Consider the following 24,192-nt stretch of genomic DNA (forward strand, 5'->3'; position numbering starts at 1 on the left):
TCTATAATAGACTGGATCCTTACTTCTGACCCTTGACTCTACCATAACCCCGGCATTCTCCCTAACTCTCTAAGTGACCATTCCCCTATTTACATCCATAGATACTCCCAACACTCTTCCAAAGAACACCTTTACAGAGAATGTCATGATCTGACTCACTTTAATCCAGACAATTTGATCTTCACTTTGTCCAACATAAACTGTTCCATCCTTAAAAACCTCCTCCTTACTGATGCTGTAACCTCTTTCAGTACTCTGTTTCTAGATGTACTAAACTCCATGGCACCTTCCAGAAAAATCAGGGTAAAATCAAAATGTGCTCCCTGGTTAACTAAGCAAACATGCTCTATCATGCATCAGAGGGATGCTTCCTGGAAAACTTGGGCCAGAAATAAAACTCCTCCCTTACTCCAAAGCTACAAGTAAGTTAGAAACAGGTGTAAAAAACTAGTTATCAGAGACAAAAAAACTTTCTTTGCCTCCAATCAAAGTAGTCCACATAACAACCCTAAAAAATGTTGGTCTATCATAAATAAAATCATCCACCCTGGTAATCCTCCTACCTCCAACCCGTTCCCTCTCAATACTGCCTCAGAGACTGCTGCTCTTTTAAATAATTACTTTATTGAAACAATCCAAAAACTAACTCCAAATAGTTCTACTGTCTCCTCTCTACCTTTACATCCCATTCCTCCTTCCTCCAATACATTCTCCCTACAACCAGTTCCCATTGTCTTCATCAATTCCCAACTAAATAAACTTAAGCCCTGCTCTCCCTCTGTTTGCAATCTACCTTCCCACTTTCTTAAAATTGCTGCAAATGCTATCACTTACCCTGTCTCTATCCTTATTAATCATTCTATTACTGAATCTCTTGTCCCATATGTATGGAAATCCTTCTACACGATCCCTCTTCACAAAGGAGGAAACTCTACTGACCCATTCAACTACCGTCCCATTGTTACACTATCCCCTTTCCAAAATTCTAGAAAAGTGTGTCCACATTCAGCTACTTAAACACCTGCTAGATAATAACCTTCTTACTCCCACCCAACACGGCTTCAGGCCCTACCACAGTACATCACAAGCTCTACTCTCATTCACCCAAAGAATAGCAGAAGCCTGTGACAGCAACTTACTAGTTTCCTGCTTATTCCTCAACCTGTCCAAAGCATTTGATACTGTCTCTGACTCTAAACTGACAACTAATCTTCATCTCCCCACCCCCTCTTTAAACTGTTTTTCTAGCTACTTATCTAATAGAAAACCAATCTATACATTGGAAAACTGTCACCTCCCCATTTCTTCCTATTAACACCAGTGTCCCCCAAGGCTCTATACTGGGTCCTCTCTTGTTCAATATTTTCACTAACAGTTTATGCTCTGCTACCAACCTCTCCACACTCTTACAATATGCTGATGACTCGACCCTTATTACCACTGCCCACAGCATCCCAGAACTCCTTGCTCTTACCCACGACACATCCATCCATCGAAACCTGGCTTACTGATAATCAACTAATTCTAAATCCAAAAAACTAAACTTCTACTTTTCCTTCCTAAAACACTAGCAACACGCAAATCCACTTTCTCTATTACCTCCCTCAACAATACCACTATCAGACCAAAACCCCACACTAAATTACTTGGTGTTATAATTGACAATGAATTAAAATTAGATGTACATATCCATCATTGCATAAAAAAAAACCCACCAGAAATTTGGTCTACTGTACCATAACCACAAACTGCTTTCACCATCCACCAAAACCTCACTGGCTCTGTCTCTCCTATTACCCTGTCTTTTGTATGCAACTCCAGTTTTTACTAACCTTCAGTCTTCACTTCTCTCTAAACTAGAGCAAACATACAATAAAATAGCTAGATTTGCCTCTAATCTCCCCTACAAATCCCACCACTGCCTAGCCCTTAAATCATCACAATGGCCTGTATTCCCTAAACAATTGTTTCTTTCTCAACTGCATATCACACATTCAGTTCTTTATAATTTCACTTTCTGTCCCTCCATCTCTAATATTGTATCTCTATATAACCACTGACATCAACTTTGTACATCTGACAAAACATCTTCTTGACATTTACAAATCATCAAAAAATATCAGTAAGTCCCTATATAAATATTCTTTAGCTTACACCTGGAACTCCCTTCCACTTAAAATAAGAAGTATCCCCCATATGTTCCATTTCAAACTAAACACTACCTTCTTAAGACCTGGTCCTGCCCTTGCCAAGCTCTGACCTGATCTCTAACTGATTTCTTCATAAATTCTACTTTTGATTACTTTAAGTTTTTCTCTCTTTTTACCCGCCTTTCTTTCTTGCTCTTCTAACACTCCAATTTACAGAATATCTACAATCAGATTCTTGTAAATATTCCTACTCCGGGATTATCCTGCAGCTATTGTATTGGATTTTTTGAAACTTGTATATAACTATATTGTCTTTGTTGATTCCATTTTATGTAAATGTTTCTTGTCAGTATTACTATTGTAATTTTTAGTCTTTGTACTAAATACTCGGGGGGGTTTTTTGGCATGTCTGTAATTGTAATTGGAGCTTTTCTCCTTTGGTCTTCACTGAAAATGGGCCTTTGGCTCAGTTGGACCAACCTGGTTGACAAATGACAATAAATAAATAAATAAATAAATAAAATTGATTGGTTTATTAAGATGGAGGTGGGGGGGGCTAGCCATTGGCAGCAAGCTTGAGGAAATTAAATGGGAGGTTATCTGGGGCATTTGAACATGGTTTCAGTTTCTGTAGGAGATTTTTATGGTAGAGATAGGGATGGGTTTGAGAGAAAAGGCATGGGGTTGAGTGGTATCGGTGGTAGTGGAGGGTGTGTTGGGGGAGGTAGGAGAATGCATGGAAGGTATGTTTGTTGAGAAAGATGTGGTGAGTTTGGCTATTCACTCTATGAAGAAGCAGTTAGATTGTGTAGCTAAGGAGAGATCAGAGGCATTATGTTCTGGACATGGGTTTTCCTTTTTACCAGGATGGAGGAGGGTCGAGATACTGTTCCAGAATTTTTTGGTGTTAGCATTGTGATTATTCTGAAGTAAGGAGAAGAAAGGTTTCTGGTCAGAGGCGATGTGTTGTTTGAGTTTGTTGCTTAGTTGCTTATAATCAGTCAGGGAGGAGGAGGTTTTGTATTTCTGGTAAACTTTCCATGCTTTGTCCTGGAGGTGCGTGAGAGTTATGGTCTGTTTGGTTATCCAAGGGGTGGTATTTTGTTTTACTGTTTTAGTTCTAGGGGGAGCAAAGCTGTCTAACAGGTTGATAAATATAGTATTAAAATAAGTAACAGCAACAACATATCCTTCAGAAAAATGCATGCTAACACAAATCCTGTTATTCTAGCAACTTTCTAAGTTTATAAGAGCAATATTTAAAATGTGCCCCTATTTTTGGACCTTTGGCCTCCATTATGTTAGGCTTTGTCCAGATTTCTTGTGCTAAGAGGTTGCGAGATATGGCTTTAATACAATCACTGCCATCTGCAATGTAAATGAAGATTTATTTGTAATAATCTAGAAAAAAAGGTCTCCAAACTATAGCCATGTTTGTAGATTTAAAAAAATATTGTTATGTCCATAGATCACATCTTTCTACTCTTAAACTTAAAACTTAAAAAAATTAGGATTTGGCAATAGACCTATCCACTCGCTCTTAACAACTGCCTTACTGGCAGAACCTTTAATGCTGTCTCTAACTCTTGAAACCTGGGAGAAGATACCCTTGTAGGGGTAACTGGGATCCATTTTAGGGTCAACTTCTTCTTCTAATTTGATAATGTCCTTACTACTAATATATATGCTGGTGACATTATTTCAAGGGTGCAAAAAGAGGTGTGGAGGTAAAAAGGTGCATCAGACATTAAGTTATTATTTCACTTGATGCTTAACAACTATAGTTATTAATGCAAAGTAAACAAACTCTGTGTTATTTGTGATTTATCAAAGATTAATAGATGTAGCTGCTCTTAATCAGCTGACACTCTCAGCAACAGTAATCATTTGGTTAAGTAATACAAACACTAAGGTCTTTGGCTAGGCCTGCTTGTTTCATTTAGTTGAAAGGTGTCATGATTATGTTCTGAAACAACCCAAATTACAGAATACAAACTATTCTTTCCTTTGATTCTGGAAGAGCTGTTGGAATAAGAATTTTAATATCTAGGCAGGAATGCACTTAACCAGTCATCATGCTTAACTCTTCATAAAATACTAACACCCTTTAAACTACCCTTAATAAAATCAGCAAATTCATTTCCCTCTCTGTTCCCATAACATCATTGTTTCTCATTGCAGAAAACCAGTTTGCTGCCTATTACTACATATGCTACTCTACTGCTTAACTTCATCACCTTGAAGCTGCTCCATCTGGAATACTGTCTCCACTGGCAAAAAGGATGGAAAATATAATGACATAATGCACTTTAAAAATCCAGAATCAAGGGGCCATTAGAGTAAAAAGGACAGTCTTGAAATAGTAGAAGGAGAAAAATCTTTCAGTAAGCTTGTACCTGCTATCTGGACTATATTAAATAATTACAAATTAAAATATTTGCATGATTCAAAACATAGCTATGTGATTATCTAGCAACAGTGTATAGATATCATTACTATAGAGAAAATGGCTGACCCTTTTTATTAAACTCTAGTTAACAAGTTTGTGCTAATCAGTTATGTCTTATCTCAAAGCTAAGCTAATTTTCCTGTTGTTTCTACCTTATCATGATACCTTGAGTTCAGTGTTATGTGAGTTTAGGTTTATATGTTTTGTTTGCATGAAAAATAAATGTACTATAGTGAATTTCTGTACTTCATTATATTACTGAAAGCAAAATTTGTTACCCTGATTATCTCATTCTATGTTTTATGTGCCTTCTGGCTCAAGATATGTCCTTGGATCAGCTCCGTCACTCTGCTAACACACATATAAATTACTATACCATCCTGGATGTCCAAGCTGCCCACTTCTCATGCTGGGAATAGGCATAGCCTACTAAATGGGTCAATGGTTTTGTATCGTCATTGGAAGAGGCACAGTCTTCCCTGCTGTATGTGAACACAACTGATACAGTACAAATCACCAAATTCTTTTTCACAAAATCTTTCAATAATCAAAACCTATCTCAGCTCAGCATATATGCGGGGGAATCCCTTGCATGTGGTGTTGGAATACGAGTTACTGTGACTGCAATCCCCAAAACCGTAGAATGATGGAAATATATAAAAAGTTGCGGGTTGTTGCACCCCAAAGTATTTTCACCTTCACAGAGAAGCAGCAGTCTTGCAGTTAGCATATATTAGCAGCAGCAGGTGAATGGGAGACACAACCTCCTAATGTTGCTGAGTACAGAATGCTTGAAAAGTGTAATAGTGAGAATTGAAATGTGATTATTTTTTAACGCAAGTTTATTTTTGAAAGGTGTCAGAAACTGCAAAATAGTTGATCTTTTACTTCCACTCAGGAGCCAACCACTGCAGTCTGTAGCTAAATATAACAATCTCCGAGTTTACAGCAGCTCTCCACATGTTGCATTTAATTTGGGAGTATGTTCATGATTTGTTGAAGTAAATTCAAACAATCTCACTATGTTGACTAACAGGGACAGCACTAATGAAAACCAAGCAAAGACTGCAGTCAAGTGACACTTTTAATCTGATCATTGCTGCATGGACATTGCAGTCTCCCTAGCCTTTGCCAGAAGTCACTAATGGACATATAATTTTCATTTCTTTTTTTTTCAGTTTAAATAACAATGAAACAAAGGGCTGACCTAGTGGTAATAAGTAATCAACAAACAAGGTTTCAATTAATCAATTTTTCACTCATTTGAAACTCAGTAGGTGAGATGTAACACAGCAAATCACTTTTGGTGTGATTTTTATGCTAACACACCAGCAGTGATTCACTAACTTTGCTGGCTTCTCTTTTTCTTCAACCATGAAGTCAGTATATTTATGTAAGGGGTGTGGAGGATAACACCTCACAATTGTGGGGTACAGGAAGCAGCTCCCCAGCAAAAAAACTGCATACTTTTACTTTTTAAGTTGAGTTCCCACTAAGTTGAAATCAGCAAACTGAGCCCTTGGTAAGCTACGACTTGGCAAAATAGGTGAACAACAAAAAAAAAAATCATGAATGAAGGTTCATAAGTTCATAGGTGGTTATTGGCTATCAACCCAAGAGCCATTTTAAGTATTGCCAAGCTTACTTCAAATTTACCAAAATATTGCTAATTTGTCCATACCCCAAAGAATTTTACAACTAGTATACTGGCTTATACACATTGTGTTCACAGGCTGTCCCTCTCCATTAGGGACACAGTTACCAAACCAGGGGTAAATTTACAATTCATTTGAATACAGTTTGGGATGAGCCTTGCTTCACATGAATGGGAAGCCTTTTCCAGAGAAGGGGTCATCTTTGAGACACATATCTGTCCCTCCAACATGTCCTGTTTATGTCATGAATGAGGTTTAGATGCTATCTGTTTTGCAGATGTGCAACAAATCTATCAGTGTGGGATCAGAGGTCACTTTGTCAGTTAGGCATATAATGACATGAAGCAGTCTGTAGGAGACTGACTACACGGATAGGGCATTGAAATAGCCTTATAGGACTTGTTTACTCCCTGTATTCTTTTTGTGAGGAACCTCTGTGATTTCTTACGTTGCTGCCTGGTCAGGTACATGCAGAAGGGTGTGTTGTACTCAATAACTGATCTGATGAGAGCTGAGTACAGTGCAACAATGACCTCCTTAGACCTGGATGCCATGCCCTTATTTATAAGTTGTGCAACGTAGAATGATTTTCCCACTGCAGTAGACAAGTAGCGGTCATAGGATAGGTTACTGTCAACATTTATTTCCAGATTCCTGACCACTGGGTCTTCTTTTAGGAGTTTATTGTCAATGTGATAATTTCCAGGCATGGATGTCTTTCCAAAGGGTACTGTTCTGTATTTTTTTCTCATTGAGTTTCAATCCATGGCTTTGGCATCAGTTGTTTGTCTATGTCAGGGACTCTTGAGGGATATCTCTGTCTTTAGGGGATTCAATGACCATGTCTATTTTGTAGTCATCTGCAAATGTGGTCAGCCAGTGGACCTTAATGTTTATCTTTACTTCAGAGAATTAGATGCCAAAAAGGTGAGACTCCATCACCAATCCCTGTGGGGCTCTCCTAGTGACTGGCCACTTTGTATAGGTGGATTCCCCTATCCTAATATCTTGTGTCATATTAGGGAGAAAGCTGGCTATAGTTGGGTGATGTATGAGTTTATACCTAATTTTATACATTTACTTATAATGTCCAAATGGTGTATTGTATGCACTGTGCACTTTTTTTTTCTTTCATCCTTAGCTTTATAGACTTTCTCAAACACATCCACCAGGTTAAATAGGCATGACCTGCCTTTTACTAAAACAAACTGGGTAGGGTCCAGTGTCTGTAGGTTTTTTATATCATTGTTTATCAGATTTATTATAATTGTTTCCATAGCCTTGAATATGATACTTGTTAGAGATATGGTTGCATAGTTCCCTGAGTCTGTGGAAGGCCCCCCTTGTGTAGAGGGATAACCATTGAAGTCCTCTATTTGTTAGGCATGAATCTTGTCTGAAGGCTTTGGTTAAAGAGTGATTGTAGTGGGCCTGACAGGTCATGTTTCAAGTTATTCAGTAGGCATCCTTGGATATTATCAGGACCAACTGAAGCAGTGTTTACGGACTTAGAGAGTGCAGTGAGGACCTACTCCCTAGTGATAGTTTGTGGACAGAACTCGTGGTAGGTATTTCCTGGGGGTGGTGATACGGAGTAAAACTGGAACTAAATTTATCAGCCAGTAGATTTGCTATATCCTCTGGCTCTATATAGGGAATTCCATTCACCAATAGTTCAGTACATTGTTGGGTGTCGGGTGTCACTTTGGATTGAAGTCAGTAAATAATGACATACATTTGAGTTTGAGAGTTTACATCTTACAGAAGATGCATGCTAACACAAGCTCTGTCATTATAGGAACTTTCTAAGTTTATAAGAGCAATGTTTAAAATCTTTCCTTATTTTTGGGCCTTTGTCCCTCCTACCCACCCACCTCCAATATTTTAGGCTTTGTCCAGATTACTTTTTCCTCTGAGGTTGAGAGATATGCTGGTGAAAGATATTTCTGCACCCGATGGGTGTGCAGACTAGCTGTTCAAGGGTGTTTGTGTTAACAAAGTCCAGGAATCTTTGAGGCTGCATGTTTGAGGTTGTGTATGATTCCCAGTTAATGTTGGGGTAATTAAATTTGTCCATAAATATTGTTTGGGTTGAATGGGGAGCATACGTCTGAATCTCTCAGTGCAAGAAATCTGGGCAAAGCCAGAAATATTGGGGGGAACAAAGGCCCAAAAATAGGAACAGATTTTAAATATTGCTCCTATACACTTAGAAAGTTGCTAGAATGACAGATTTTAGATTAATATATACTCTGAAGGATATAAAGTCTAAAACTCAAATGTGTTTCATTATTTAGTATTATTTAGTGACTTCAATTTGACAGAAAACCACAAATTTTATGAGGAACAGACCAAAAATAAGATGTAAAAATCTGGACATTCTGTGAAAATCTGGACAGTTGAGAGGTATGATGGGAGTGTCTCTAATACATTCAAGTAAGTAGCATTCACTTCCTGGGTCATGGAAGGGGACCTATGGCTTGCAAGGATATAGTATGGGACATTACTTAATGTAATTTGGACATGAAGAAGCTCACGTGTGTCATGTTGTTTGACCAACCTTGAGGTGTGTTCATGTTTGATGTAAACTGAAACTGTTCCACCTTTAGATCCTACTTGTGTGGTACCAAGTCTAAATGTGTGGAAGACATTATAGCCTTCACTGCCAGAGAGCCCCCTGCAACTTTAAAGCTTGGGTATCAGTAACTACAACGACATCTATATTTTCCTGAACCCAGCATGTGGAGATTCTGCAGGCAGTAAAGTTTCCTGTTTAGACTCCTGGCATCGACCAGTAACACCTTTATTCCAAGTCGGTTTAGCTATGTTGGTAGGTTTATCAGGTTGGTACTGCCTAAAACAGGCACTATGAGGGTGAACAAAGTTTTAGCCAATATTTGAAAACCTAGGGGAGACAGGTGTAGACTATTACTGGCAAAGCCGAGTGGTCTGTCTACATTGCCCTTGCAGTGGCACCAAAAACTCAGTCAATTATTAAAGTAAATTATCTTCTATTGGTATTGTGGCATCATCCTTGCAGAAGACAGAATGCTGCTCAGTGCTAGGCTCATTCCTGCCGGGGATGCATAGTCCAGAAGCTCTATCATGTGTCTCTTCACATAATCCAGGGGGATATGTCTCAGGTCATTTGCACCCACATGGACTGTGATGGACTCATGCTGGTATTTGTGGTGCAATGACTTGAATACATGCATGATCTGATGGATCCTGGACCCTCACAGGCAGTTGACCATGTCTTTCTCCTTGCTCAGCCTGGTGAGTGAGACCTCTCAATATAGTCTCCTCTGACTAAAATATTGTGTTGTGTGTGGTCTGCCTTATGGGGAACAGGACACTTTGTGATTATGCTGTATATATATTGATGCATTTGGCTTACCAGAGTGCACTAGAGATAGCTAAGGATACTTCTTTTGTGTGTGATATCTGGTAGGTCCTTGTTGTTTTGGAAGACTTCATTTAACTGCCTCAGCATATGTGGGTCTATGTATCTGGTCCATAGTATGTATAGTGAGTGTTATGTGCGTGTTACTGACAATCTGTTTGGTGTTGTTTGTATAAGTAAGTAAGAGCTTTACCTTCAGTGACATTGTGTAACTATATCTCTCACATACCATTTCAGTTTGCCTTAGAATTAGATGGCTGTCAGTAAGCATGACACAATTGCTACATTGTCCCAGGATGCCTAAATCCACCAAACTGGTTGCACAGATAGTAGGAAAGTACAACTCCATGGTTATAGATCCCTAATTTATGCTTTTTTACTTGTGGATGGTACAAGAGTGGTTAACGGCTGGCTACGATGTAGTTTCTTGAACTTGCAGGGCTGTGTAACTAGGCAGTGAGGAGATTTCTGAGGTAGTCTTTTATAGGGAAAATTCTAATTCTAAGTACTTGTGACTATACAGGGCAGTGTAAGGCCCTCCTGTGTGATGAGCAGCTTGACACAAACACACCTTTATTATATAGCAGCACAGAACCTGCTTAAAGAAATAAAATGGCTTCCTGGCAAATGACTAAATTGTACTAAAGGCTGACCAAAGAAATTTCCAGCTCGGAAGCAGATTTAAGCTACCTCCCACTGCCACTAGAATGCAGGCCTAATCCCTCTTAATGTAGAATTCATTAAGCAGGGCCAAAAGTGCAGAAATGCAAGAACTGAGTACCATCAGCAAATACAAAGTAGCAAGTTACACAATAACACTGCCTGGAAGGCTTCTCAAAAGTGCAGATCTCAGCAATCAACAAACAGTACAATATTAGGGCACTTTTAGAATTATTTAAAGTGCAAAGTCAACAAAATAAAGCAGTGAAAAAAAAATAGCTTTTGTGCAGATAATGTGCAGAAGATTAGTAAATGAAATAACATTGATCACACAGTGGTTTGTAATACTGACATGCACTATGTTAAACACATTGTCCGCTGTTGCTTCTGGAAAAAAGGTTGTGCAGTGTGGAAAGTAGTGAGGTCAGCAAATATATATGATCTGATTTGCTGGTGCCCTAATTTCCCAGAAACAACTTAAAATCAGGACAACATGGGCACAACTGTGATGACAGGAAATACCTTAAATTTGGATTTTCTAGTGAACCTGGCAAAACTGACACTTATGGATAAAATTCAGGTAAAAATGCAGGTTTTGTATAAAACCTGCACACTAATAGTCACCACCAACTTAGCACAGACTATCAAAAGAGGGAAAGGGCATATGGGCAATGGCCATTGCTTTTTTTCTAAAGGGAGGGTGGTAAGTTCCAAGTGCTGCTTATCTGTTCCCTGGTGGAAATCAGGGAACATTATATTAGCAGCCTTCAGTAATTTCCTGGGTCGATATTCTTCCTCCTGCTCACATACTGACATCAGTGTATGTACACCATGCCCCATGATTTTTGCTTGCTCTTTCCTGAGGTAGGACAAACTTTCAAAAAAGGTATGCAGCCATGTCTTTTATAGTTCATGTTAAACACCAGATACTGTGAAGGTGCTCAGAAGTACATAAATACTCTATGGTTAAAAAAAAAACAGAAACAGCAAGTAAGTTAAACTTAAACATATTTGTAGATCAATATGTGTATATATACCTTTAAGAAGCTATCCAAGGGCTTGCACAAGTGTACAAATAATGAGTACTTGCAAGCCTGACTGTGTATTAATCAAAGATATCTAAGTTATCAGAAGTGTATAAAGAGTTGACGTTTGTGCAGTGTTACAGTAAAGCTATTTCACAGAGTACGGCCATTACAGGGCATATTTCACAAAGTACAGCCATTGCAAGGCATATTTCACAAAGTACAGCCATTACAAAGCATATGTTGCAGAGTACAGTATTTTGAAGTTTATTGTGCATTTGAATGTTGTTACAAACTCATAGAGCAGTTTGTTCATACATAATAAGGGTCATATTTTCAGTGTGTTTGTAAATACTTTGTGGGCATGGCAGATAAATTTTGAAAACCCAGTGCACTTGTGTTTGACAGTAATATTGCTGAGAACGGGAGAGTGTTTGAGCAAGAGTATGGCATTTTCATACAGGCTGCATTTTCTGATAAAGACGACTGTACAAAGGCATTTATTCTCTTTCATTTAGCTGGGTCAGAAGCCATAGAAAGGGAATGCTCATTTGTATATGCACCTGCTATCTATACAGGAGAGGAGGAAAACCATCATATTTTTATACCAGCTGAGTCAAGGGAGGACACTGAGTGCTTAAAACATAAATTTAGAGAAATGTGTAACCCCCCAGACAAATGTTACAATGGAAAGGCACTTATTTTGCACAAGGGATCAAAAGCCTGGTGAAACTTTTGCAGCATATATAACTGACCTGACAAACAAAGCTAAAATATGCAGATTTGATGATTTAAGGGATGAGTTGATAAAGGACAGATTTATGTGTGGTATTAAAGATGATGCTGTGAGAAAGATTTTGCTTCGTGACAGTGATTTAACTTTGAATAAGACCATTGAGATTTGTCAGAAATATGAGCTCACAGAAAAGCACACAAATATGCTTACAAACGAGAACAGCTCTGGAAGACACAGTGATAAAGCTCATGTTGATAGTATGCAGCACGTTATTAAAAGAAATACGCCCAAGCACATGGCAGCAACTGTAACCCCTGCAGCACTCACTGGTAAACCCCAGAGCTTTCTAGCAAATTCCAGAAGTTGCACAGTCTCAGTGAAGCATAATTGTAAGTCAGCAAACTCAAAGCATGGTCCCCAACCCAGTTTCATTGCCAACTGTCGTAATTCTGGTGGAAGCCATGAATCTAAAAAGGGAACAATGTTTAGCTTTTGGTCAACAATGCTACAAGTGCAATAAATGGAACAATTTCAAAATATTTTGTAAATCAAAAGGCCCACATTCTTTTATTAAAAGGAAACATTTTAGGAAATTAGTTGATCAGTTAGACAGTGCCAATTCTACTCTTTATGTTGATTGTGTGTCATTGTTTCATAAAACGTTCAATGCAGTAGAGTCAAGGGCAAAGAATGAAGTATTTTGTACTGTTCGGATAAATGGCAAACCCATAGAGCTCAAAGTTGTTACAGGTTCTAAGTGCAATGTTATGTCAGCTGAAACATTTGCCAGCGTATGTAAAGGTGAAAGGCTTGATTTGGCAAGGTGTGCTAAGCTTGTTGCTTATGGAGGTGAAGAAATTCAGACTGAAGGCTCAGTAGTGCTTTCATGTTACTCTGCTGTAAGAAGCTACAGCCTATTATTTTATGTGGTCAAGAGGCATGTACAGTCATTATTAGGGCTCAGAGACACTTTGAAAATGGGACTGCTTTCATTTAATAAGTAAGTCCATCATGTTAGCTTAAAAGACCACTACTCTAATTTTGCCCAGTACATTTTTTCTACCTATGCTGATCTTTTCAAAGACAAACTAGGCAAACTTCCAGTTGTGTGCTCCATGAAGTTAGATGCAGAGGTCAGTCCAGTTATCAGGCCAACACGTAAAGTTCCAATAGCCATGCAGGACAGAGTCAAAGCCAAGCTAGATAAAATAGTGCAACAGGGTGTGATTTGCCCAGTGGAAACTCCAACTGAGTGGGTATCTTCCATGGTGGTAGTTCATAAGAAAAGCTCAGATGATATCAGAATATGCATTGACCCACGAGATCTGAACGAAGCATTAAAAAGACGTCATCCAATGCGCACAGTTGAAGAAGATGCAGCCTTAATGCCAAATGCCACTATTTTTTTGTCTTAGATGCAAAGAGTTCATTTTGGAAAATTCAGCTTGACAAGAAATTATCATTCCTCACTACATTCAGTACTCTGTTTGGCAGGTACAGATTTTTAAGAATGGCATTTGGGATAAATTCTGCAAGTGAAGTCTTTCAACGTGCAATGGAGCAAATTTTTTTCTGGGTATCCTTGTGCTATTATAGTGGATAACACACTGGTAGGAGGTCATGATGAAGCAGAACATGACAGAAACCTCAGAAAAGTTCTGGAAAGGGCATGTCAACTGAATCTTAAGCTCAATGCCCAAAAATGCAAGTGCAAGGTACAAGAAGTTACTTATGTTGGTCATTTATTTATGAATGCAGGCCTATGACCAAACCCTTCAAAACAAACAGCTATTCTTGAGATGCCACCAGCAGACAATGTTCAAGCCCATCAACATTTTCTTGGCATGGTCAACCACCTAGGCAAGTTCATTCCAGACTTGAGCCAACTTTCAGCACCACTCAAAGAGCTGACATGTAAAGATGTATCTTGGTCTTGGTTAGAGCTACACCAAAGAGCATTTGAAGTCCTGAAACAGGGAATTGCTAGTCCACCAACACTCAGATACTATGATGTTCACAAGCCAGTAACACTTTCCTGGGATGCTCTGAAATTTGGTTTAGGTGCAGTCATTCTACAACAGGATCAACCTGTTGCCTATGCATCCAGAACTCTTACCCAAACTGAGATGCAATATGCCCAGATTGAGAAAGACATGCATCTGGAGCATTTCTCCCTGGGACTCCGCTGAAAACTGGCTTCCTTCCAAGTCAGAAATTCCCAGTAAACAAATGTTAAATAAATAAGTAAACAAATAAAAGAGCTTTTGGCAATTGTGTTTGCATGTTCGAAGTTCCATGATTATGTTTATGGTAGATTGATCCAGATTGAAAAAGACCACCAACCTTTAGTCATTATCTTGAAAAAGCCTATGCATTCAGCTCCACCCAGACTGCAACGTATGATCCTGAGATTGCAAAAGTACAATTTCAATCTTGTCGAAAAGAAAAGCAAACTTTTTTATCTTGCTGATACCTTATCCAGATTGCCTAAAAATACCACAGAACAGCACAAGAATGAGAACCTTGATTTTGAAATCTTGGAAGTGAGAAATTTTTCTTCCACCTGTCTTGATGAGCTAAAAGATGACACAGCTACAGATCCAGTTTTACAGAGGCTCATCCACTTTATCAATGATGGATGTCTGTCAAAGCAATCTATTTTACCTCAAGAAGTGAAAAATTATTTTCTATACAAAGATAAGATTTTGTCTGACAAAGTATCATTATGAAAGGTCCATAAGTAATTGTTCCAATGTCCTTGCAACCGGAGTACATTACTTGTCTTGCACTGTGGTCACCCAGGAACCGAATCTACCAAAAGAAGAATGAGAAGACTAGTATTTTGGCCTTCTATGTCACATGACATTGCGAGAGCACTTTTATCTTGTTCAGTGTGTAATAGTACTAAGCCACATCAACAGAAGGAACCACTTCAGCTTAACCAGATTCCGGAACTACCTTGGTCGGCAGTAGCCACAGATATTTTTGAGTGGAATGGTCAACATTATTTGGTGTTACTAGACTCTTATTCCAATTGGTTTGAGACTGACCTACTTCCCAACCTAGCATCTAGTACTGACATTACTAAAATGAAATGTCATTTTGCAGTCATGGTAGTCCGCACAGTCTACACGCCAACAGTGCAAAAGATTTGCCGAAGAATGGAACTTTACTCATGTCACAAGCAGTCCAGATACCTGCAGTCAAATGGTTTGGCAAAATGTGCATTTCAAAGTGCAAAACAGTTACTAGAGAAGTCAAAATGAGATAATAGAGATGTTTTCCTGAATCTCTTGAATCTCAGAAACACTCCTCATGATGAACATCTTGGGTCACCTGCCCAGAGACTTCTGTCGAGACAAACTAGAACCACATTACCAATCAGTAGTCAATTGTTGATTCCATGTGTCAAGAACAACAGGCCAGTGAAAGCCAATCTACTGAAGAAATGCCTAACCCAGAAGTCCTACTATGATAAGACCAGCAAACTGCTAAATCTATTACGAGAGGGAGAAGTGGTAAGGATGCAAACGTCCAGAGGTTAAGATCGGATTGGTGTTGTGTATTGATCCAGAGCTGAGATCGTACATTGTAAAATCAGAAGGAGATGTTTTTAGGTGGAATCGCAAGCATTTGTGACTGGTGTCTGAGCCTATACCACAGCAGATAGCCTGTGAGAAAGACTCTTTATCTCAGAGTGAGTTGTCCAGTGTTCCAATTCCAGAGGAAGTTCCAGAGGACATTCCTGTTCCTATGATGAATCCAGACGTTCCTGATATGAATTGTGCATCGCAGACTGAACCTTTTGCTAACTTTGGCCCAGATTGTTATGTTACGAGACATGGTAAAATCTATAAACCTTGTAGCATATACAAAGCAACTTGGACATGAACATTCTGTTTTGTTTCCAATGTTGATACTAATGTATGTCTATCTCCGATATCATTTTGTATAAAGGGCAATCTTTTTAAGAGGGAAGATGTAGATCCATATGTGTGTATGTACCTTTAAGAAGCTATTCAGGGGCTTCCACAAGTGAATAAATACTGAGCACATGCGAGCCTGACTGCCATTTTGTAGTAAGCAGTTGAGATGTAAGCATGTATGTATATAAGGTCTGTCTGTTAACTAGTTTGTTCGTATTTAAAGATGCTGCTATCCATCCTGATGTGTTTCTATGTATTAAAGCATCTAAACAAAAACCCCAGCCTTCTTGTTATATGTGTTAGAGATGAACAAGCGACAATATTCTCTGCAACAGGAAAATTATTTGTAGAGCCACCCGATGTAAAATTGGTCCATCGTTTACCCCCACTAAACTACTAGTAACCCAGAGTGGATCTTTTTAGTTGCACAAAGTATCTACATGCACTTTTGCAGTCCTGGAGAACCAGCTGTTTGTTTAAAACATTGAAGCTTTTGCACATTGGAAATTCTTAGCTCCTTATCCAAAACCTTTGGAACATAGTTTGGTCATTCATATTACCACCAGATTAACTGCTAAGAGAAGTTTGACAAACTAAAATCCTTTCAGTCTAAAAAAAATCATACTTTCACTATAGACCATTAAAAGGTTTGTTGAAGCATGAAGTACAACTCCTAAACGCATTTCTGCTTCTAAGAATGACTTGTGCATGGACATCTGTTTCTTCACATATCCCATACACACACAGTCCATTAGCAATCTGGATTTTCTGATTATACAAGTAATTCTACAATAAGAAGCAAATAGCTAACATTGTCACCATACACTGATTGCCATCTTCTAATTTTAAAATATCAACACATAACAGCCTCTAGTTCAGTCATTACTAATTTAAGGAAGGGCCCAGCCCTATTTGTACCATCATAGAAATATCACTTTCTTCTTCTTTTCTTGGTCTGTGCTCTGTTAAATATTCCCTGGTGTAGCTGTCCTCCTTACCACTAACAGTAGTCTTGTAATTGCACGAGTTGTGTTTTTGTGGTCATCTTTTGATTTCATTTCTTTTGTTGAACTAAATCAAACGTTTTCACTATTGACAGTTGTCTCACTATGTGTGCAAGACTGCTGAGCAGTGTTGTCAAGAGTTTTCACCTTTCCTTACTGCTCTACAACCATAGTTATTATATTTTAAGTGATAGGGCGTGAGACTGAGTTCCCCCTTATAGGGAAACACTTTTAAGGTTTTTCTTGTTTGTTTTTTTATTATTGGGATTGCTTTGTTTGATGTAAAAATGATATAATGGTGAGTATCCCCGCCTGTCACATAGGAGACTGGGGTTCGATTCCCTGATGGGGAGCAAGTGGCATTTATTTTTTGCACACGCAGCAGCTGGACAGACCACAGAGGTTCCTCACCAGGAGAATCCAGGGCCTGAAAAATCTACCTTACACAGACAGGCTAAAAGCTCTATCCCTCTACTCAGTTTCATACAGAGTCCTCAGAGGTGATCTCTGTCTGGCATACAAGGTGATTTTGGACCCCGACTTGATGGGACTTCTGCATATCCACAAGTCAAGCTCCACTCAAGTAACCCGCACACGTGGCCTCAACCTGGTCTGTGACATCAATAGGATTTGCTGGTGGGACATATTTGTGTCCCAGAGATTCCCCATCTATGGAATAGACTCCCTCTTCCTGTCAAGAAGAGTACCTCTTTACCCCTTTTTAAGTGCAACCTGGATAACTGGATGGGAAATAGAAAATACATCCCTGGGATTCCATCCATATCCCTGCTGGACAGGGGCATCAGGTGCTGATTTGTCTAAACATGGGCTAAACTCTTGGCTAAGCTTATAAGAGCCACAGGGCCAATAGCCTAGTAACTTCCTATGATCCTATAAAGCATTTCTCATGGAAATGCCATGTGTTCCCCAGGGCTCCATATTAGTCCCACTGTTATTTTCCATTTTATTAACGACCTCCACCAAGCAATTCCACATGCAACCTGCATTCAATATGCAGTCGACTCCACCATTATTTGCTCAGCTAAAACTCCTACCGAGCTACAGTCCCTGACACAAAAAGCATTTAATACAGTTGAGCAATGTTTTTTAAACCGTTGCCTCCTACTTAACCCTAAAAAAACTAAACTTCTACTCTTTGCTCCTACTCGCAGGTCAACCCCTCTTCACTTCACTCTTATATCCAAGAACGGGACTCTTATATCTCCTGACCTAACCACTAAACTTCTTGGAATAACCATAGATAATAACCTAAACTTCGATACTCATATTAACATCACTATAAAAAAAGTAAATAAGAAACTGGGATCCCTTTACAGAATCAAACCCTTTCTTACTCCTTCAGCCAAAACCGCTATAGCTAGAACTCATTTAATCTCTACCCTACTCTATGCTTCACACATATTTACCAATCTTTCAAAAAACAACCTCAACAGACTTGCTACCTCCTATCATAGTATTGCTAGATTTGCCACAGGTTCTCCTTTTAGAACACATCATTGTAACAACCTAAAACATCATGTTGGCATATGTAGCATTTTCCTTAACTAATTGGGTGCTGTTGACACATCTGCATTAACAACCTAAAACAATTAGGATGGCTAGAGTTCCAAAACCAGATACTATTTCACCAACTTGCTATTATCCATAAGATCCTGTATTACCCCACCTGTACACCTATACTGACTACTCTCATAACCCCCTACAACAATCTTAAGAATTTACGCCTTCTAATAAGCTACTTATTACTACCAGCAAATCCAACAACTCAGCTGGAGATTCGTTTTTCTCTAACTCTGTAGGCAAACATTGGAACATACTTCCCTCTGAACTCCTATCTCTGTCCTCTGTAACACTTTTTAAACAGAAACTAAAACAATTTCTCAGTACTCATTGGCTGTGCCCTTGTACTAACCCTGACTAACTTTTTTTCTATTTCCTATGTGTTCTCTGCTTCTAATATGAGTATGTTCTATCTACTGACATCCTCTTGCTGTTTCCTATAAATCTTGTATTTCACTGTATCACTTGGTACAATTGTACAAATAAACAACTTTATTATACTATTTTATTCTGCTTGCACAAGTACACAACTATTTTGTTTTATATTTTTGTTTTTCATATCTCCTCATCATGAGCCATGTACTCTTGTAATGACAACTGCATCAAGTCTGTATGGCTGAAACTGTTTAGAACTTTTTAACTACTGTTATACTTCTCTGGATTGTGACAACTTTTACTGTATATATTGTGTTTGTGTTGGAGCTTTTCTCCCTGGACCTCTACTGAAAATGGATTTGTATTCCAGTTAGACCAGCCCAGTCAACAAATGTAAAATAAATAAATAAATAAAAAGTATCACTAAATACTGTATTTTGGATTACTGATATTTCCATCTTTACCAGCAATATTTTGCATACTAATAAGTTGAGGCTACTTAAATTTAACTTCATATTTTTCTAATTTTTGTCATACAGTAAATCTCCTTCCATCCCTGCCACCAGTCTCTATCTCTTGTTCACCTCATACTGGGAATGACTAGGTCTACTGGATGAAACAGTGAGTGAGCGCAGAGATAACTGGGTCCTACAACTTTAGACCCTAAGATACTTAGAAGCAATATAAAGAAGCAGCTTTTTACAGGAACTAGTTAATAACTAAAACTAATCTCCTAAATAGGCAATAACATGAAAAACAATAGCTGAATGTGTTCAGCTAATGAATACCTCACTGGAATCATAAGATTAGCAAGGAACGCATTATGAAAGTCATGATATCTGTATTATTCACTGAGGGGTAAAAACCTTTTCCAGTTTAAAGGCACAGTGTTCTACTTTCATACAGAAACAAGCTGGGAGAAAAGAAAGGTGGAATTGGCATAATGGTTAAAGTCCTTACTTTATAAGCACAAGGTTCATGGCTTGATTCTGACATTGGGCTATTGGCTAAGCTTAAAATGACCCTTTAGGGCAGTTAGCCTACTATTTACCTATAAGCCAGGAAAAAAAGCAATTTTGGCCAAAATGCTGTAAGCTTGTGCTATAAATGGGCATCAAATAAAAGAGACTAGTATGTACTGCATCTTTAATTGCATAATGCTAAAAAGACATGTGCACACGTTAGATGATAGGCAGTAAAATAAGCAGCATATGCTTGTCAGATAGTCATCTTTTACCACCGATGTCTGTGTTTTTATTTTATTTTGTAGTTTCAGTTTTCTTATGGTTATGAGGCAAGAGGAAAGAAGTCACTTGGTCTTATATATTCTTAATGATGCTTTTCTCCTTATGATCATGCTAACATGTTCAGTAGTTAATTCAGTAAACAGAAAGTTATTTCAATGAGTTTTATACAGTAACTGGCCATACCGCTGAATTGTCCAGACTTTCACAGAATGTTCAGACCTTTGCCCCATATTTTTAGTCTGTTTCTCATAAAATTGTGGTTTTCTGGCAAATCAATGAGGGTTGACATCAGAAAATAATGACAGACATTTAAGTTTCAGACTCTATACCCTTGAGAAAATTCATACTATTTATTTTATTTATTTATTTATTTTTAGAGATGAAATTTACACTCTAAATGTTAAACACTAAGCAGACAAGAGGAATGTTGGGCTTTTTAAACAGAAGCAGATTAAAAAACTTCACAGTAGTCCTATCTTCAGATAACTTCTCAGAAGAACTCGCCTGAATACTGTTTCACACTGTTCTGCAAATAAATAAATAAATGTACTATAAAATGTTGTGCTCTGGGATTTGTAAATGACAACGTTAATTTGCAAAATGGTAAATGCAAACATAGCAGTGCAGATATACAATCCTTGATAAATCACTAAAGTTGTTTCTTCCTGTTAACATTCCTTTGTTAGGAATGGATACCTGAAAAACTTGTCATTAAGCAGTTTATAGCAGTGATGCATCTGGTATTTATATCCAGTTCCACTATACATCACCTATCCAGGTTGTCAGCATTCTTTCTGTAATACCAGTGGCAGGCACACCTTACCCCCACCCTCCACAAAGTCACATCATCATCATCACCATCATTTTGTTTACTTCTGACTGAATAGCAGATCCTCTTGTTTGGTTCCTAGTACCTATTACATGAATAACAACTACTAGAATTAACATGAAACCTCCATAGTGCCCTACTTTTAAATAAGGCTGTCCAAGAAATAAGGAAAATATGTGGAGACCCAAATGTTTTGCGTAATATTCTCAATATTCTTGTTTAATTTTTTTGAGCTATGCTGGGAATTTTCCTTCAGCTTGGCTGTAAATAAAGATTATCCCCGGGATTCATGAAGCTTGCGCCAGGCGCACACATAGCGTAGGCATTATAATGCCAAATATGGCCGCCGAGTGATTCAGGTACGATCTAATTCCACGTGCACTACCGGTGTATGCCAGATCTGTGCAGCCCCCGGCGTAGGTATGCAAATCAACCCATGTGCAGTGTTGCACCATGCAAATGAAGGCATATAGCGATTCATGAAGTGGTGCAGGCGTAGCGTAAGCCCACGGAAATGTAAACCAAAAAACACGGTTTACATTTTCCCAAACATAACATCGGAGCTATGGAAGAGGGCCAGACCCAGGTATCACAACGTGAACATATGCCAATGGCGAAATACACAGCCAATGGCATAAGAAAAGATACACAACACGTAAATAACAACATTTAATGTCATGTCCACAGTAACGCACAGCAGAACCGCAGGGCATGTGTGCGGAAGCTGTAACATAAAGAAATAATAAAAAAAGTCATAAAATCGCAACGTAATAGAAATCAGGTTTACAGCATAACACACAATGGTAGGCATGGAACACCACAACCAAGGTGCAAGGGTTGCTAAGGGCTTGCGATAGTGTTCGTGCGGTAACTATGAATTAGTAGTCAATGCCATGCAAATGAGGCAGATAATACTGAATCGCAAATGTCCCGCCGGAGGAAGGTTGTACCATACGGCGCAGCGGTATAACACTGAGGAGTGGCTCAGAGGAGATACATGACATCAGCAGAGGGGTGTGCCACTGTAGCACTAAGCACATTGGAGCATTGCAAATCTGCCCTGTCCGTTGCTAAGCAAAGCTGCAGGATAGGGGTGGGGAGGAATCGTTTAGCTGAGAGCACACATGGTGGCCAAAAGCGCATGTGTACAAGGATGAAAACGTGCCCGAAACCCAGTAATCGGACGCACGCGCCGCAAACAATAGCAGAAACAGGAAGATCAGGGGAAGAAAAGGAAATGCGGATGTAGGGTAATTGGAGTACTAATGAGCAATCAACACCAATCAACCCACAAAGGCCAATCGACGGCAGCTGACAAGTCCGCTTGCAGAAACCTGCAAAACAGGATAGGGGAGGCATGTGAATGCAAAGAAAGGAGGGGAGTTATTAGATTGCAAAGATAGGAGACCTGACACAGCAGAGCAAAGCAAACCGACAGCAGACCGGCAGTAGCACACATAACGCAAGATACGCCAGGTCCAGGAAAGCACAAATGAAAGTAGGCTGCAGGATGCATGCCAGAAAATGGTAGGTGCAACGCGCAGAAATGTAAAGGGAAGGTCAAGAGGTAATCCACAGCAGGCAAATGTAATTCAACACCAAAGGCACCACAATAGTAGTTCCGGCAGTAAAACACATAACATAACCTGTAGCTACTAACGTACATACACACCCTATGACATCATCGGTGTTCACAGCACAATAGTATAAAGTGTGTAAGCACCCAACACACACCTGTGTATTCCCAAACACCGCACCATAGGTGTAAACACACGGGGAACTTTTAAAATGTACATGTTGGAAGCTGCCATAGCTGTGATTCATCAGCATGTGTTAGAGACTGACGGTGTTGTGGAGGATGATGCCGACAACCACCGCAGGCCTCGGAGGAGAAGGAGAGTGTTCAGACCAAGGGTAACCTACCAGGGGCTACATGACCTGGAGATAGTAGAGCATTACAGGGTGGACAGGGACATCTTACAGCAAATAGTGGAGCTGTGCCGGCCACGCCTGAGAACCAGAAACAACAGAGGGGAACCCATACCAGTGGACATGAAGGTATGTGTAAGCCTGCAAATACTGGCCACACGTACCTTTCAAAGGCCAACTGGAGATATAATGGGTATCTCACAGGCATCAGCATCCAGGGTACTACACCAGTTCCTGAATGCCATGTTACCACATGCCAATGAGCAGATATACTTCCCCAGAACTCAGGAGGAGTTGGCCAGCAATATGCGTCACTTCCACCGTGTGGCACAATACCCGGAGGTACTGGGTGCGATAGACTGCACGCACATACAAATCAAGTCACCACCCGGTGAGCAGGGTATGCGCTACATAAACCGCAAGGGATTCCACTCCATCAACTGCCAGGTCGTGTGCAATGCCCAGGGCATTATCATGGATGTGTGTGCTGGCAGCCCTGGAAGCTACCATGACTCCCATATCTGGCATGCCTCACAGCTGTATCAGGTATTTGTCAGGGGGGACATCCCACATGGCCATCTCGTGGGGGATGCCGGCTATGCACTGGAGCCGTGGATGATGACTCCCATCAGAAATGCACACACACCCATGCAAGAGCACCATAATGAGGCACATGCACAAACCAGAATCATCATAGAGCGTGTGTTCGGGATGCTGAAATCACGGTTCCGGTGCTTGGATACATCTGGTGGAGCCTTGCAGTACTCTCCAGGCACATGTGCCCACATCGTCATAGTATGTGCCATGCTACATAATATGATCCTGCGGAAGCAGCTGCAGCAGGAACAAAATGGTGAAGGCCCTCATAGCCCACTGCAATTGCCAAGGCCAGTACAGGCACAGAGGGATTCAGACCATGAACACACTGTGCCAGCCCCAGTAGGCAGATGGAGGCGTGCCCAATATGCCTATGCCTTGGCAAAGAGGGAACGTATAGCACATACACTGACCATGTAGGCCCCTACGGACTGACACCTCTCCACCTGCACACACAGTAAAATGGATGGCACACAAACATGACCACCTGTAAATTGTAATGTATAGGTGGCCCAATGTGTGACTCCTACATAGGCAGCCCTCAAACATTGTAAACACAACAGCCAGTGCCACACGGAATGCCAACACCTGAACAGTACATGAGTCTTACAGCATATGGTGGTGCT

This window comes from Protopterus annectens, chromosome 1.part1, assembly GCF_019279795.1.
Source record: "Protopterus annectens isolate FY-2018-M chromosome 1.part1, PAN1.0, whole genome shotgun sequence".
Classification (NCBI taxonomy): domain Eukaryota; kingdom Metazoa; phylum Chordata; order Ceratodontiformes; family Protopteridae; genus Protopterus; species Protopterus annectens.